Source organism: Strigops habroptila, chromosome 3 (assembly GCF_004027225.2).
Source record: "Strigops habroptila isolate Jane chromosome 3, bStrHab1.2.pri, whole genome shotgun sequence".
NCBI lineage: Eukaryota > Metazoa > Chordata > Aves > Psittaciformes > Psittacidae > Strigops > Strigops habroptila.
In genome coordinates this window covers 86,320,458-86,338,263 of record NC_044279.2, presented here as the reverse complement: position 1 = coordinate 86,338,263, position 17,806 = coordinate 86,320,458, and the positions used below count along the sequence as shown (strand labels likewise).

Sequence of the window (17,806 nt, the reverse complement as noted above, 5' to 3'; positions counted from 1 at the left end):
TGGCTGGGTGTCAGTGTGGTCTTTAGGGCTTGGCTTGAGCAAAGAGCAGGCAGGGTGGGTTTTTAGACACGCCAGGAAGAGCATAGGCAAAGAAGAAAGAACATTTGCCAAATAAGAAACCATTATGGACCATCACCATATCAATAAATGAATATTCTCTACACATTAATTTATTGCTGCTTATAAAGATCTGAGGCTGTTCCACTCTTGCATTGTAAGTCAACCGACACAAAAGTACCAGTACCAGTAGAAAGCGTGTTGAGAAATGCACAAGATTTAAAATGATCTTCTTTGTATTTTCCACACTGTAATGTTTGTCTTTTTTAAAGTCTCCCACCTTCTCATGGGTGTTTCCATGTTTTCGATTCCAGTAACTGAAATATTTTCTTACAGAGGAAAAGTACAAACACAATTGCTCAGATAGATAGTAATACTGTTATTTGTACTCATTCAGTGTAAAACATGGGTAACTGCCTGCTTGAGCTGTGGGGAGGTGATTTGGTTCCGCTGCAAGAAGCACTCCCTGTGTTTGGCCATAAAAAACCCCAACTTTTCTACCTGTGGATTTGTCCTCTGAGTTAACTTTGTAATTCGAACAGCAAGGCCAGTTGTTTCTGAGCTTCTTTCCTTTTTAAGCTTTTGTGTGGATATCTTTTTCACTGATGCAGTTTTGTTGAGGCAAGAGCTGTTATTTTTAGTAATTATCTCTACCTAATATTGCTTATAGGGAATATATAATTCAGAATAATAGAGCTTTACCATCATTCCTCTGGAATTCAGCTGGTTAAAAATATTTCTTGGCAAATATTCTAATATTCCTTTGTCCTTGCCATCTTAAACTATTGTGAAAAATAAAGGCAAACCAAAATCAAGTTACAGGTTAAAAAGCCTAGGAGTGCTCCTGTGACTTAGAACTGTGATACTGAGGCAGTGGCCTCTCCTGGAAGCCAGAGCTTTATGTTTGGGAATTAGTAGGCTTTTTTCTGGATGTGCTGTTTAAATCCCAGCCTTTTTGAGGTCTGGCACCCTTCTGGTAGCTCGGAAGAGGCAGAGGGAGGGAAGGAAGGACTTCGCAGGGCCATAGGAGCTGTGCACATGCTCTGATGCTGGAAGGATCCTTATCTTTTGATAAATGTGTCTAAGAGTGGTAAAGAACAAGGGTAAGGACAGAGCAGTGTCAGCAAGTGTCGTCTTCTCCTCTTAGGATTTGTAGCTTTGCAGTGTTCTGGTTTATAAACCAAAAAAATGAAGTTATTAGTTACTAGAAAGTAAAGTAATCAAAAGCAGCATGTGATCTAAGTCTTAGATAAGGCTTAGTTGTGGGCAGGAAATTTTTACTTCCTGAAGACATTACTTTTATGTCCACTGAAATTGAGGTTTTAATGGGGACAACTCCAGAGATGCCACGCTGGACACTGAGAATGTAGAAAACATTGCAGTTCTGACACCAAGTTGAAATATTACAGATGCTGGTTTTAATAAAATAGAAATAGGCTGGAAATCTTAATAAAACCAAGGTGAGATACTGATTCCATTCCATGAAATGGGAGCATTTGTAAGATTCAAATGAGAGGAACAGGGAAAATGCTCTAATTCTCTGACTCCCTTCCCTGCACCAGCTCTTGGGCATGTTGCTGGTGGTCATTTAGCCAAGGAGTCAAACTCAGCCTTCGAATTTGTAAGAGCAGAAAACAAGGTCAACGTCAAGAAGATTTGAGATGTATACTATGAGGTCAGTAGTCCTGGGCTGCATCCATGTGGAATTGCTGGAGACACAGTGAAGTCCATGTGGCCGTGTCTTTATTGCCAGGGTTGGCTGTGCTTTCTACAAAGGTACTACATTCAAAATGCAGGACAGTGTGGCTGAAAAAGAGAGCAGCAGCAGTGTCTTTGAAGCAGTACATTTCAAACACAGTGGTCACAGCTGGTTGTCCCAAATGTGGAATAAAAAAAATCACTGTTAAGGATACTTAAAGAGGCTTTACATTGAGGACTGTCAATTTTTACCAGACCTGCCTTCGAAAGATTGTCATTCTGCTGATAGATCTTGGGATCTGATATATTTTCAGCTTGATGAAAGTATTTACAGTGGGAAATGGCATTACAGTGTTAAGATAAATGTTTCTGTCCTGAGGCACAGCTTGGAAGGTGACAGTGACAGGAAAAGGTACTGGTAACTAGTTGAGTTGTGGATGTTTTTTGTCACTGCTCAAATCACACCCAAATCTAAGGGCTTTATGATTTGAAAGCAGAATTTTAAGAAGTCTGCATATGCTTTTGAAATTCCAGATTTCAGCTGAAACTCAAACTATTAAAACTGTATAAAGGAATCTGTGCTGGAGAGGTTCCCAGTCAGGTTGAAACACAACCAGTACTGGAATTTTCATTTGAAAAACCTGATCTTGCAGAACTGCTTTGTGTTTTTCCAGGCCATCAAAGCCTGGAGAATCTCAGGTAAGCAACTAAACTGTGTATTTCTTGCAGCTAAGTCTAGCTCACAGAGACTTACTAACACCACAGTCTCCCTGTTAAGAGGCATGTACAGAGCTGGAGTCTGAAGTGTTTGGTCATGCTTCCTGCGTGTTACACAGCTCACCAAGATGCTCTTCCACAATCATAGGTGACCCAGAGCTGCCCTTTAATGTTCATTCCCAGTTTGGTGGAGCAGTTTCTAACCCCTGCAGGGAATGATGGCTTGAACTAAGTGGATTGTCCATACATATCAATTGATAAACAGGCACAAACGTTTGTTAGGCTGCACCCAAAAATATTAAGAGTGTATTTGTATACTGTATTTCCTGCATCTTGAGCAAAATGACACTTTAAATATCTATGACACATGGCTGATTTACCTTAAACTGGTACAGCTTTAAATCAGGTTACACTGAAAAGGCTGTTACTTCGACGTTGCATGTAATATGTATACATGGATCTCTAACCAAAAAAAACCCCAAATACCAAAACCCCACAAAGTTGTGTAAAAGCCTTTCATCTGTTTTTAAATCATTAGGGTTTTTTTAAGTTAAGAATTTATCTAATTTTTCTGTTGTTTGGATGGAGGAGTTATATGTACTTAACAGTATCTGTACATGAATTTAGCAGCAATAAATTGAATTTTTTTTATTTTCCTTTTTTTTTTTAAAGAAACCACAAAACAAATTCAGCTTTATTAATTTCAGAAATTCAGTAATTTCTGGAACTATATGCAGAAATACAAAACTGATTCATTTTTCTTGAATTTGAGTATCCTCCTTCCGAACTATAATGGAATTCTACCAGAAAGTAAAGACATGTCCATTTCTCAAGGGCAATGAGGAGCTGCAGATCTATAATCAGATCAGGGTTTGAGTGTAGGTTAGCAGTGAGGAAAGAACTCACTTTTTTTCTCAGCAGTGACTAAGATTCCCAAGAATTGCCCAGGGTTTTTCCATTTTTAGTAGAAGAGGCTGAAAGGCAACATTGTGATAATCTTTTCTGATCTGCTGTTTTATTGTTTGCGTTGTTACCAAACCTGAGCAGAACTGGTTTAATTTGTTAACTTTTCCACTCTCCCTGAGTCTCTCAGTACAGAAGCTTCTGCATTTTAGTTATGGAACACATTTGCCCATCTTTCAGGTTTTGAATGGGAACATTCAGAGTTTCATCTTCTGAATGAATACAATGACTTGGAAATGTGCCCGTTTAGGGAGATGAGTGCTTCTGCAAGGTATGTTAGTTATATATAGCAAGGGAAAGTTGCTGCTTTCTTGTATCCATCTAAATTAAGTAATGGATGGATTAATAGGGTCTGTGCTGTATCAGCTGCTAATTGTTACAAAATACATCAGAACTTTGAGACTTCAGTTCCAACTCTAGGTTTGATTAACGAGTGGGTTCAAAGAAGAGTGGGAATAGGAGCACAGACAGACTAGCAGCACAATCCACACATGCCATTTCTTTTGGAAAGAAGACTAGAAATAATATGGGATTAGGAGTCTCCTATTGGGGGAAAAAGTGTACTGGAAGTTAAAGGTGCAGTTGAACCCTTCTGTGAATAGGAGAGGACTGATGATGAAAGAGCACTGGGTAAAGCACTGCCAAAAGGTTTAAGACCCTTTGCTGGAACACAGGAGAATCTAGGGATTCATTGTCACAAGAAGTAAGAGATTGGTCCATGGGGTGATTTCTGAGCCCCAAGTGCATCCTGTAGGGAGGCCTTTTTCTCACTTCTTGTGACAAAGGAATATAGAAAATTCTGATTTCATCTTCACTGGCTTGTTGTAAATTAAATCCTCCTCCTACAGGGAATTCTTATCTTAAGGTCACCCTCTATGAACAAAATTTGAGTTCTTAGGAAATAGAGCATGGTAGTTTAATTCCTTCTCCCTTAGTGAGTAACCAGACACTGTCTTTGGGGCTGAAGCAAAGGTGTGTGAGCAAACTGGGTTACCTTTTAGCATATACCTTTTTGCAAGGGGTAGCAGTAAGTGATTGATAGACATGGGTTAAGAAGTGTGCTGGTGAATCCTGCAAATGAGGAGGTTATTTAGTTTGACAGAGATTAAGTATTTATTGTGCATTCTTTTAAAAGGAGAAAAATCAGCATGAAAGCAATCTAATTTTGAATGACGGATCTCACAGTCCTCAAAAGCATAACCGCTTCAGTATAGACAGAAAAAGATTATAATTTCCTCCTAAGGACTAGATTCTTGAGATACTTATTAATGCCTGCAAGAATATTACAGCATTGTCCTCTGAGAATAACCATTTCAATCTTTTTCTGCCCCATTCTGTAAAACACTCTGAGAATGAGCCAATTCCCTGAATGAGATCTCATTTTCTCTAGCCTTTTCCCTGCTGAAGAACCCTGTAAGCACAGGAAAGAATTAAACAGAATAGAGGAAACAGAGGTAGTCTTTTTTATATTAAAAAAGTTAAAAAAATTCATGACTTCTTGTCTAGATGGCACTCAGCCAGACATCTCCTTTCTTATTATCAGCCGATTTATAGCAAATGAAATGACATTTATATTTTGTAGTGCAAATAAGGTTAAAACAAAATGCTGTCGAGATTTTCCACTAGCACCCATGAGATGGGCAGTTAGCCTTTTGTTGAGAAACAGAAGTAGTATGCACTGTTGTAAATCTGGGTTTTAGTTGCATCTGGTCTATCTTAGTTTAAGGCTATTCCATGTGCAGTGCTTCATTATGTTTGCCTGTGAAGTGACCTCAGTAGACATCTTCCCTCACGTGCTTCATATTGCTCCCAGTACCCTCTGAGGCTTCTGCAGCTGGGGATGTGTGTTACATGGAATCTGGACAGTGGTTCTGGGTTTTAGAGGCACTGTGCGTCAGGTTTCCATCTCCAGCTCGCAGGCAGGAGGGAGCTTTATGTCCTGATACCTTTTGGTGAGCATAGGGTGGGATGTAGCAGCCACAACAAGGGTCAAATTCACACTGTCACATTGGAAGGCACCAGGTTTCAGAGCTGTAAATCTACCAAGTTTTATAAGCATCAGCTTAAATCTTAAAGTGCCTTCAGATATGAGAGATTAATAGTACAGCCTTCAAAATGCAAATAAAGAACTGCATGTTCTTTTGGAGTTGGTGAGCTTGCCCTGACATCATTTTGCTTGGGATGAATGTACTGAATTAATTCCCTTGTTGGTACCAGGAATGTTAGTGATGCCAGGGATGGCTAGAGATGGTGTGCATCAAGGCTATTTGATCAAATGTCGCCATGATGCTCTAAGGTCTGCATAGAAGCATCATACTGTAGGTTGCTTTATTTTAAATGACTTCTGGTTAATATGTCCTTGTAGGTAAACAGTGTCTAGCAGATGAGTAAGAGATGTTTCTATCCCCATAGCATCTTTATTATCTTGTGCTATCAATAGATTTACAGTAATACCAGGGGAAAGCTCTCTTAGAAATGAAACTTCCAATGTTTTATCCAGCAGCAGAGTAAAGTTGGATCAACAACATGTTCTGCACGTGCAAATACATATTTCATGTGCTGGTTAGAATCTTCATTTTAGAAAGAAAAGTTATAAAAAACCTGTTGAAAAGACATGTAATGTGGTCTGGAATGGTAGTTCCTTCATGCAGCTATTCCTTGGGGTCACTTTTCCTCTAATGGATTTATACCTTGCATATGTCCTCCATCATTAGATGATGGTGAGATTTCACCTTGTGTAACTGGTAAAAAGGGAATGTTGCTGGGTTTTGTTGGGCACGTGCTGTTGATCACACGTGTTGTGTTGTTGTGACTTGCATAAAGGCGTCTTTACAGGTTGCCTAGAGAGGTTGTGGCTGGCAATATTCAGGGCCAGGTTGGATGGGGCTCTGGGCAGCCTGGGCTGTTGGGGGAGTGTTCTTGCTCATTGTGGAGAGGTTGGACTAGATGACCTTTGGGGATCCCTTGCAACCCAAACCATCCTGTGATCTGTGATGTTACTAGTACTAGGAATGGTAAAAGAAATGAGAAAGCCTAGTGAAAGTAGAAGAAATCAGGACCAGCTATTGCTTACTACCAGTCAGTCCCATTAACCTTTCCACAGACAGCACCCTCATGCCAGTTGTTATTGAGTTCTGCATCAGAACTTGACTACAGTACTAGATGAGATGTGATGTTTTGGGACGAAGCAGTCATAGCAGTTAGATCTGAAAGTCAGAGAAGAGCTTTCAGTAGCTCACTTAGACTCCCGGCAGATGAAAATATGGGTCCTTTAAGGCATACATCTCCAAATCACAATTCTTTGTTCAAAAGCCAGGTGGCCTGAAGTCAAAAATAAAGAGCTTAAAGCTTTGGTTTCATTGGAGAATTCAGGCTTTGATGAGGCTCTCCATAATCAGCTTGAAACTAGCAGCACTACCATAGCATAGTACTCATTTTCTGCATTGTTGGCACAAAAGTACGGCTTTATAGAGAGCACATGCTGTTGCTGTTAAGATGCACATTCTCAAAATGTTTAGCATTCAAGATGTTCCTACTTTTATGGTCCTTTTTTTTCTTTTTTTTTTCTTTTTCTTTCTTTTAAGTCTAAAAGAACTGGCCTTGAACCAAACCTCACAGCAAGAATATTTCTGTACTTGAAGGAGAGGAGTAAGTCAGGCCCTTGGTCTACTCTTACTTTTGTGTTTGGAAATAGTATTGGAATATGACGGTAGGTTGGTACTGTTGATGTCTGAATATAGGTAGGCTGTGGATGTGGTAGGTTGGATTCTGAGCTGGATCTCATGGGCACAACAGCAGTGCCAGGACTGTAGAGAAAATCCATGCTTTCTTCTCTTCCAGTGTTAAAGCTTCATGGTAGGCATGAAAAGGTGGCTTATTTCCATGGTTTTGAATATATTTATTTTACCAAAAGAATGCTTGCATAGCTTTTTGCTGTACAAAGGAAAAGAGAGGTATAAAAATAGCAGGTACTAGACAGTATGTGATGCTGGTCTTGCCATGCCACTCTTCTGGCAGCCTTGTCTTGCTATAAAGGCACTGATAATGGAAATGGTATTCCAATGTCATTTTTAGAGTATGTGCTGGGCCTAGGCTGGTATGAATATTATTAAAAGAGCCATGCCAAGTTACAGTACTGAAAGATGAAAGTTAAACTAATGCACATGGTAGGTTCAAATAGAAACTTATAAGACCCTTCCAGACTTGCAGAAGTAACATAGGAGCAGCTGAGGGAAAGGAGGATGGTTGTTCTTGTTAGGAAATGATGTCCCAAAAATGTCAGAAGGAAATTGCCTAATCATTTCACCAGTACACCCCATGGAGTTGTTTTATGTATGCCTGTGTGTGCATGCTTAAATAGCAAACTCTCCTGCAAGACTCTGTTTTTTGGCAATATGACTGTCCTGTCATTCCTGATATTACTGCGTAGATCTAGCAAAGCACAAAACCTGATGGAGGAATGTGGCCAGTTCTAACTAATCTTTAACCAAAGTTATAGATACTTCACAAGGAAGTGCATTCATGTTTCCCCAGACATTCGGAATACTCCATGGAAAATGTGATTCCAAAGCTTATGGCAGATTTTAAGCTATTTTAATTTTTGTTGCAGATATTTTATAAAACTGTAATTTAGGAATTGACTCTGGATTAAATTTATATACAAATATTCAGTGAGAAATCATGCTGGAAGTTGGTAGTGATCAAAATTTCTAGCAGCTCCTGGTTTTGGCAGGCCTGGAAGCATAACAAGGGGAGCCTTTCTGGTTTCCTAAATTCCTTCAAGCTTCACAAGAGCTTTTTGTCATTTTGGTTTGGCTTCTCAGGCTAACGTGAACTCCAGTTCTTTGTGTGCATCCTTGGAGTTGGTGCTATTGTAGAGAGCTTGGAGGATTTGAATTCAAATGAGTCGTCTTTTACCCTTTGAGTTCATACAGGAATAATATATTGAATTCGGTGTTTATGTAGCAGTCTCACAAAGGTCCCTTGAGCTTGGTGGCAGTCTCTGTTTGTAAGATAGGTGAGGTGCACAGATCTCATGACCTGCCCAAGGTCATCCAGTGACAGCCTTGACAGCCAGCCCCCATTGCAGCAGCCCCAGGACTAAGAATGTTGTTGAATGGAGTCTTTATAGATAAAGGTTATCTGGAACTTGCATTATTTCTGGAGCTGTAATGTACAAGATATTCTGTGAATGAACGATAACGGGTTATCATGAGACAGAGCTCAGTTGTCATTGTAGCGATATTTTTGCCCAGAAGGAACATGTGGATGAAAAACACACTTAGAAATGTGTGTCTGATGTGCAACTTCAGTGTTGTACTGTGGATGCTGATACAATTTTCGATGTACACACTGATTTGCACACACATTTTGAGAACGTCTCTGTGTCCATTTCTGGAGGGAAGAACCAGGAAGCTTCCCCAGACAGAGGGAGAAGATGGTATGGAGAAAGCATGCTGCAGAGGAGGCTGGGGAGCTCCGGAGACATTCCAGCTGGCCTCCATCCTCCCCTTCCCCACTTTTCTGTCTCTGTGTTGGAAGTCCTTTCCTCTCTGGCCCCAAGTGAAGTGTGGTGTTTTCTTCACTGCACACAGATGGGCCATCAGGCAAGGCTGGCTTGCACACATAGTGGGCTGGGAAGTCTTTTGGGGTTTGTTTCTTGGTGGTATAAATCATTATGTGTTGGTAAGCGATGTTTTAGAGGCTCAGGGCAGGCCACATGTAGGTAGTGTTAGGTGCGAGCAGACGCCAGGGCACAGTGCTGGTACAAAAAAGAAGGCAGAGTCTATGCTAAACCGTGAGAACAACTGGGCTATACAGCTGTCTGTTCTGGCCCAGGACAAGGGGAGAAGCATGTAAGTTTAAGCAAACTAGTTATTGTTTCCTTAGGAAAGTTTGCTTAGCTAATATACTTAATTTGCCAATGGTTATCTTTACATTAGAGTTCCAATCCTTTGCCCAATTGCTTCAAGATGTATTTTTTTTTTCCTGCAAGGACTCTTAAATCCCAGGAGAATCCCTTTAAACATCTGTTCTGACTTCACTGGAGATAACGATGGGCGACTGCTGTGATACTGTAATTAGAGATGGCTGCTTGGTTAACCATGATTCCTGTGTCCATCTGGAGACATCTTTTTAACATGTGTTAAATATAACCCATAAGCGAAATAAATGCATCCATTCCATTTTCTGCAATGCAATTCAGGGCTTGTTTTCCCAGCAAATTCTATAATTCATAAAAATCTCAATTTCAGAAGGTTACAATACACATACAAGTATTGAACTTTTCAGAATGGTCACACTTAGGGTGCAGTCATAGCCTTTAGGACAAAGCATATTAAATACATATTTTTCATGTTAGATACCCTCATATGTTAAAGTTAAGATGTAAGATGAATCTAACTGAACTTCTCCCGAGTTTGGTGATCATTGGATTTGGAGTCATGAGAAAACGCACTGGAAAACTCAGAGCTGTGTCTGAATTGTCCCAAAGAGGAGGTGCAACTCAAGCAGTGTGAGTAGATAAAGCCTACCAGGTATTCACATTCAAGAGTCACCTTTTTGCTTTGCTGGAGGAATGGATGCACCTCCCTGGTTCAGATGGAAGTATGCTGTTTATGCCAACATTTCTTCATTGTTGCTGCAGGTAGATACTAGGCTAAGTGGCAAACTGTTTCCCTATCAAGTAAGGGAAATCAAGTAGGGATATCAAGTAAGGGAAAGTAGGGATAGCAGATGGCACTGCTGTGCTCTGAGGGATCCGGAAGACTAACCTGGCCCAGCTTGTGTAAACTGGGGCGTAAAGGAGCCTGCCTGGTCCTGCAGCTAAGTCTTCCCCATGGATTCTGCAGAGCCAGAACAGCATCCTTGAAGTATATCACTACAGGATGCTGACAAAGGAGTCCAGGTAGCAAGCATCTTCTCTTGAACAAACTCCACTTGGGAACAAGTTTGAGAAGGAGGAAATTCTTTACTGGCTGAATCTTTTGCACAGCAAAGCAAGGTCTATAGATGAAACGACTGAGTTTATCTTCAGACCCTCTCAATAAGACATTAAATACGCAAGAGGAGCCGTGGTGTATCGGCCATGTTCCACATTTTCAGAGCATATTTCAGAATTAATTGTGCTGACAGAATTTTATAAAGAGCAGCTCCAGACTCTTTTCTTTTTGGCAACAGTTGGTTCTGGCTGCTGCCAAGCAGATGAACATGTTTTTCTGGTTTTATTATTTTGGGCTTAGCTCACAAGTTTACTGTACAGATGATGAGGAGGGAGAATCACCTACATTCATTAACCAGATTTAAAATGCTTGCAACAATCAACAGCTTTTTAACATGTTGCCTCAGTTCCTGCGGGAGAGGGAATAGCAATAGGACTAGATAAGGAGAGGCAGGAGCAAAGCCTGGAATGGGATCCAGGCTGTATTGTTGTGTGCAGCCAATATAGATGGCTGTTCCAGATCCAGAGGGCTGAGGTCTAGTCTGCAGAGAATTCCAGCGTGGTTTAGTCTAGACTAAACATTTTTTGATGCACTGACTCTATTGCTCTTGCTCAGACTCCTCTGACAGGCACTAATTAGAGCTGAAGATCACTTCCCCACAAGAATTGTGAATTCCATTTCTTTTTTCTCTTCCTTTTTTAAAAAGCATTTTACAGGTTTTGGCAGGAGAATATTTTTGGCTCTTAAAATTACGAAAATACTTTCAGCATCAGTTCAGGTATAAATCTTAATATCCTCCAGATTCCTTCATTTAAAAATTATGCCAGTTACAAACAAAAATCCTCCCCTCTTTCCAATTTGGTTAACTATATTTACTTTCAATTCCTTTCTTTTCAGACTTAGAAAGCTCTTTTCTTCAAGCCTTCTGCTATGGAATGTGTTCTGTCATTCTGGGTTTGATAGGCCTTCATTATATATTTCTCCCACAAAATTTGCATGTCCTGGTAGGGTGGTATGGGTGGGATTTCCAGAGCACTCACCATCAGCCTAATGTTTCTCTGTCTGAAGTCAGTGGGATCAGTGTTAGGTTGACTATGGGAGCATTGGAAATCTCACTGTTCCTCAGACAGTTTGTGTTTGGTCATTCATGTGTTAACATACACTTTGTGTGGATGGACCTTGAATGTTTTTACGTCACACTGAGTTTTAAGCATGTATTATTTGACAGCGTAAGCAGAAGGAAGGTGATACATAGTGTAATGTCATGATTTTAGGAATTACTGCAGATTTTTCTGTCAAATTTCATGAGGAGACTCGAAGCATCTTCTTGTCTTCTTGCCCCATCTTCAACCTTGTCAAAAAAGGTATAGGAGAAATCTTAAGGGCAGGTATTTTAATGGTTGCCAGTAAAATAAAGCGCTTTTTTTGGGAGAAGAGAAAACAAAAAGCAATCTTGTTAAAATTAAGGGGGGTTTAATGAATTCTTTTGTGTACGTTTACATAATGCCAATTCAAAAGTTTTTAATAATGCAATTTTAATCCATATATGTTTCCAAATTCTTTTTCAACCAAAACCAGATCCAGAAGTAGCAGGGAGGGAGCTGCAGAACTGGTGAAATGTGAAAACTGGAAACTTCACAAAGGAAGACTACTTACCCCACTAAGATCTTCAGGCTGCTGCCTCAGGAGATGGTATTTATAAGCAGATTTATAATGCGCTCATTAGGATGAGATGACAAGTTGCTGTGTGATCAGATGTTTGTGTAACAATAGTGTTAAAGGTAACATGAAATCACTTGCTGTTCAGAAATGAATTGGTGGGTAAGTGTGAAGTGGTGTACATCTGATGAAATCCATGTTGCTGGTTTAAGTCTGAATAGTTTTCTTTGAGATGACCAATGTACAACTTCTCAATATATGGATCTCTCTGGTTGCAAAAGTCCACCTGAAGCAGGTAAAAGTTTACGGGCTTGAAGTTAAAAATCTAATAATCGCCATTGCATACAATACTATAAAAATCAGAAAATTACTGTCTTTTTATGTGGTGGATTTCATTTCAGTACTATTTCTGAAAGTCATAGCTCAACTATCTGGCTGAATGGGAAGACCTGCAGACTCCAAGGAAAGTTCTTCTCACTCATGGTTTCTTAATTTCTACGGTAAAGCCTGCTTTGCCATGAGTCAGTCAGTTCTGGCTCCCGTTTTGGGATCTACAGACCAATCCTCTAATGCTGCCAGTCAGTGTCAGAAGAAGATCCTCACTGCTTTAGAGGAAATTTCGCTATGCTTTGGATTAATTGTGAACAAGCTTTCAGGAGCAGTTGCAGCAAGACTTCACGCAGATATAAAACTCCCAACAATCTGTATTCCTCTTGTAGCAGTTGGAGGCTCTAGAAATCTTGAAATCTTCCAAGCTTATTTCAGATTTCCTGTAGGGATTTCTGCAGGAGTCTTTGGAGCAGCCTGGCTCTTACAGAGAGATCTCCAGGAGGGTAATATTCCTCCTTACCCCTGCCTTGTCTGTGCCCTCTTGTTTCTTGGAAGGACTTCTGAGAAAGTGGCAGCTGACCAACTAACAGCATCAGCCGTCCTCCAGTTCTGTAACCATCAGGTTGTTGGGTTTCTTTGGAAATCATTGGCTGGGGGATGGGTGAGGAGGTGTCTTTGAGACAACTACTTCTTTGAGTAGTCTTCAGCAATGCTGACTGTATAATGATGTGGAAAAGGCTGTGGGATTTGGCAGGAATCAAAGAATTTTTTTCAGCAAGCTGAGCTAATTGCTTTCAGTTAGTCCCCAGGCAGTTGTGACAGTTGGATGTTCTGTCTCCCAAAAGGTCTTTTAAGTGCTGAGTCTCATGAAACTTAAACTTGTCCACCCTATTTGCTCAGTTTCTTTGCTAAGCCTCCAATGGTGAACTTTGAATTGTAATGCTCACTGTATTTACTATGCTTAACAGCTTGTCTTATTTCCCCTGTATCTTCATACGGGAATTTGACTCCTTCATGTTGCTCCCATATATAAAGGAAGTTGTTGACTGGAAGTACACAGAAATAAGAATTGAGATGCAATGAGGGTTTTCTGAAAACAAACACTAATTCCAGTTTGTAGACTGTCATCTGTCCAGACAGCAGTTCCTCTTGAGTCAGCGGATCTCAGTCTTGTGGTCTTCTGACTTGCTTTTTTGGGTCACTTTTTCAAATGCCTGCACTGAACATTAAAGTCCTGGTAAACAGTTAAGATTTACATGCAGGACATTTGCTTGTGTAGCATAAAATTTGCCCATTTACTTCTGTGAAGGAAAGTACCTGGCTTTTCCTCAAACACCAGATGAATGTCCAGGTAAAAGGCTACTGTCATCATTGAATTGCTATGGTGTTATTTCAGTCATGTCCTTTGAATAGGCAAAGTGGAAAATGCTGGAGAAATGCCACATTAAAATACATAATGTCAGGATCGAAAATACTAGTTCTCACAGTATTGTAAAACTGAGGATATAAGAGACCTAAACCAATAACTCAGTGATCATTTCTTCTCAAATAGTAGAAACAATGACCCAAATAATACATATTAGCATTACTCCATTAAAGACAATGAATTTGTCTGGAGTTAGACCAGCTGAGTCTGGTACCAGGGGTACCAAATACTATTGTATTCACTATTGGACTGTTTTATGGAGCGAGGGTTCTCAAAAATGCAATAATGTTGAAATTTTACACATCTGAACTCATATGCATAATTCCAGTTCATTGATTAGTCATAGAATCACAGACTAGTTTGGGTTGGAAGGGACCTTAAATATCATCTAGTTCCAATTGTCCTGCCACTGTCATACCATTTGTCATAGTTCATCAAGTGAAATATAATAAATTTAATATAATAATAATATATAATAATAAAATAAGGCTTAATTTAAATATGACCCTTTTTTTGTGAACTGTGCTGGTAAAAACCCACATTTCTTAGACTAAGGCAAGCTGTACTTGGGTGATGTGCAAAGTATTTTTTCTTAAATAAACCAGAGCTAAAAAAAAGAAGCAATAAAATGTGGAATTGACCTTGTCACATGGTTTGAATTTACCTGGCCTGTAGCCAGCAGCCATAGATTTCATTTGTGTACCAGCAGGTCACTGGAGACCATAGCAATTGTATTAAAATGCACTTACCTTTGTGAAAAGGCAGCACATACAGGTATGTGTGATCAAGTACCAGTTTTAATAGAATTAATTACCCTACAAAAGTTGGCAGGAAAACTGCTGTATGCATCTACGTGTCCTGTTTTGCTGTTCCTTCTAACATTTTTACTTGATTTTTATTATACTTAAGGACACTGCCTACTCTTAATTCTTCCAAAATGGAAAAAAGAAGACATTTTACTTCAACCTAATAAAAACTGAAATATGTTGCAACAGAATTAGTCCATTTATTAGAAGAAGGTTTTAAGGAATCACTAAATACAATTATTTAAACTAATTCCATAAAGGGAAAAGACCAAGATGCTGGAGACAATTCATTGGCTCATGCTTTTGACTGACTTCATTACATTTTGCACTGGAGGAACATACAACTAATTGTAATAGAACACACAGAAGTAGATATTTTTGTTGGAGAAAATTTGGTAATTGGTTAAAACAGGCAAAACCAAACAGGAAATTCAATCCATTTTCCTTGCTTATAATGGACAGACACTTTAAACTCCTAACAGACAGTTTATGAGCAATACTCTTGCTGTGAAGTGATGGGCTGGCAATGGGAGGAGAGCTGGAACAAAGTCAAGAGGAAAATTGCTGGGTGTGGGAATGGGAGAGAGAAACTCTAAAAGTTTGGATTTTTTTCTTTTACAAAACAACTGCCAAGTAGATTCTTGACTTAAATATTGAGAAGGGGCAGAGTGAGACGTTTTGAATGTACTGTCACCTCAGTCCCTGGACTAGGATTTAAGTACCTAAGTACTAGGATTTAAGCTGTGCTCAGCAAACTGAGATATACTGCTATGCATCCAAGATGCTCATGTTGAAAATGTATGAGTTTTAATGCATGGACCATGTTTAATTTTTTGTAGGTGGAAATAAAAGGAATCAAAGCAGATGGAATCAGAGAGCAAAATATTTCACTGTGGGATTCCAGGACATTGTTCTTAGTGGTGGGAAGGGAAGACTGTGTGGAGAGGGAAGGTGACAGTCCTTGGTGATAGGCAAGCTTCCGATACCTGTACTAGTAGGTACTTTCAGAGACAGGCCAGGGAGAGCAGGCATATGTCCACATATGTCCACAGGGATTCCACAGCTCTGCCCCTGCTTCTGGGGTCAAGTAGGGAGCTCCGGAGCTCTTGGCTGAGTGTCCTGGGGCTGTGATCCAGCCGGATGCTGCACTTGGCAATTACTGGTGTGGGTCAGCTCTAGCTTTGCATTTGCCCTTCACTGCTTGGATTTCTTTGATCTCCTGTGTTACAGCATGTGTGTGCATTAAAATAGTTTTATTGCACAAGCTGTGACTTGGTCTTTCATTTTACGTGGATGATTTCCCCTTTTACCCATGTTCCCTTCTGCCTTGCTATCCCAGGAATTGATTTCTCTTGTTGAAGCAGAGCAATGTTGTCTGTTGTCCCTTTTAAGTCAGAGGCTTTAAATATGCAGAAGCAACATTCCCTTTTCTTTTTTGTAATCTCCTTTAACATATTGCCAAGGTGAACACCATTTCCATCTGCTGGCACTTCCCTACTGCCTGTTTCAATTTAGATAATGGGAAAGAAAACAAAGCAAGCAGACACCACTCTGAGCTGTCTAAAGGCAAAGGTGTTTCTGCCAGACTTCGGTCACCCAAATACCATCCATTTGGAATATTGATTTCCAGTTCAGATAGGATACGATGTTTCACTTAAAAGGACAACTAGAGGGACAGAGATTGGGAAGGGAGTAATCTAATGAGAAGAGGTGGCCAAAGAGGTTAGAGAAGATAAGAGAATGAGCAAGTCTAGAAAAAATTGGATGGAGTGCAGGGGGAAGAGTGTAGGAGCCAAGAAAGGAAGCACAAGGATAACCTTGTGCTGCAAGAAAGGAATGTGAAGGGAGAAGTATTGGGGAAACAATATGGGGAAACAATAACTTCCCAATAGTCAAAGTGCTAGAAATGGTGCATATTTATGATGCCTTATATTATGGTACTTCTCCCTCTGTTCTTATCACAGGCTTCTCCTGACCTAAACCATCTCCCCTTTCTGTGTTTTGGTGTGTGTATGGTGAAGAATCTTCCACACCTAGCAAGCTTAATCTTTCACCTCAGAGTAAATCAGTGAGTAATCTCTTTTTTAAAAGAAATGCTCAGCACATTAGTTATTTATTGGTATTTCTTATTTTGTCTGTGTCTTTAGTATTAGAAATCCTTCAGAGTTTTGATTTGGCTTTCTGCAAGAGCAGGATTAAACCTGCTAAAAGAAAGCAGAGGTATAAAAAAAAGGAGTAACAGGCAGGCATTAGCCTTTGGGGGAGAGGAATTCCAGTAAGGAGCACTAAATTTCAGAATATCATAAAGCCTTCCTTTAAATTGGAAAGTTCTAATTTTAAACTACTGAAGCTGATGAAGGTCTTGGCCTTGTCTCAGCTGATCAGCTCCTTAAGGGCTGCTCTTCATCATTCCTGCCTGTGACTTTATTAAATTGGTGGATTCTGAAGGGAAACCTTAGAAAAACATCTTTTTAGATGTATTTATAGATAGATGGCATAATACTTTTCCAGAAACCAACTGACAATAATTAACAGATAACAGCAGCAGCAGCATACTTCATTTTTACAGAGCAATAATTCATTTCAGGAGCAGTCAGTTTAAGGCTGATGATAGGATTATTACTGTGGAAAGATGAAGGTGTCAGTTCTGTTATGCCTATCAGACTGGGAGTGAAATTCTTTGGTACTAACAGCAATCAAAACAGAGTCATTAATGTATTAATAGAGAAATAATATTTTCCTGTCTCCTTGTCCAGCTCTGTCCCTGGCTGTGGTTTGATGCTTAGACCACCCAGGCTCCAAGATGATGACTGCAGCTGAAGTCTAAGTTCAGTTCCAGAGCATAACCAAGAGGAGCAAGAGTGACAAAGTGAGTTACAAAATGAAAAATCAGTGAAATCTGAAGAGGCTACTGCTGTGTTGTATTCCTGAGACGCAGCCAGCAGGACATAGTTCAAATACTGGGGGACAAGGTGAATATGAACCTGGAGTTTATCTACCTGGTCTGGAAAGGATAAATACTTGATGGGATGCAATGATTATGTATAAAGTGATCAAAGCTTATTTCGTCCTTCTTTCATCCTTTCATAGGTGATGAGAACAAAGACACACCTGATAGAGCAGAAGGGCAGTGGACTTTGAACAGATGCTGACCAAACATCCGTGGGATGTTTAGGAGCTGACTTAAGCATCATATCATAAAAGGAAAT

At 39.9% G+C, this 17,806-nt stretch overlaps 1 protein-coding gene across 1 annotated transcript in view; it reads left to right on the top strand.

Annotated features, from left to right (window-relative positions):
• LOC115604705 (cytochrome c oxidase assembly protein COX18, mitochondrial) overlaps window positions 1–17,605 on the top strand; it is a 72,719-nt gene extending 55,114 nt beyond the window's left edge. The window contains exons 8-10 of the mRNA XM_030478040.1: window positions 11,955–12,068; window positions 16,562–16,665; window positions 17,354–17,605. The gene's annotated coding sequence lies outside the window, so the exon portion shown is untranslated. The remainder of the gene's footprint in view (window positions 1–11,954; window positions 12,069–16,561; window positions 16,666–17,353) is intronic.
• The last annotated feature ends 201 nt before the right edge of the window (window positions 17,606–17,806 follow it).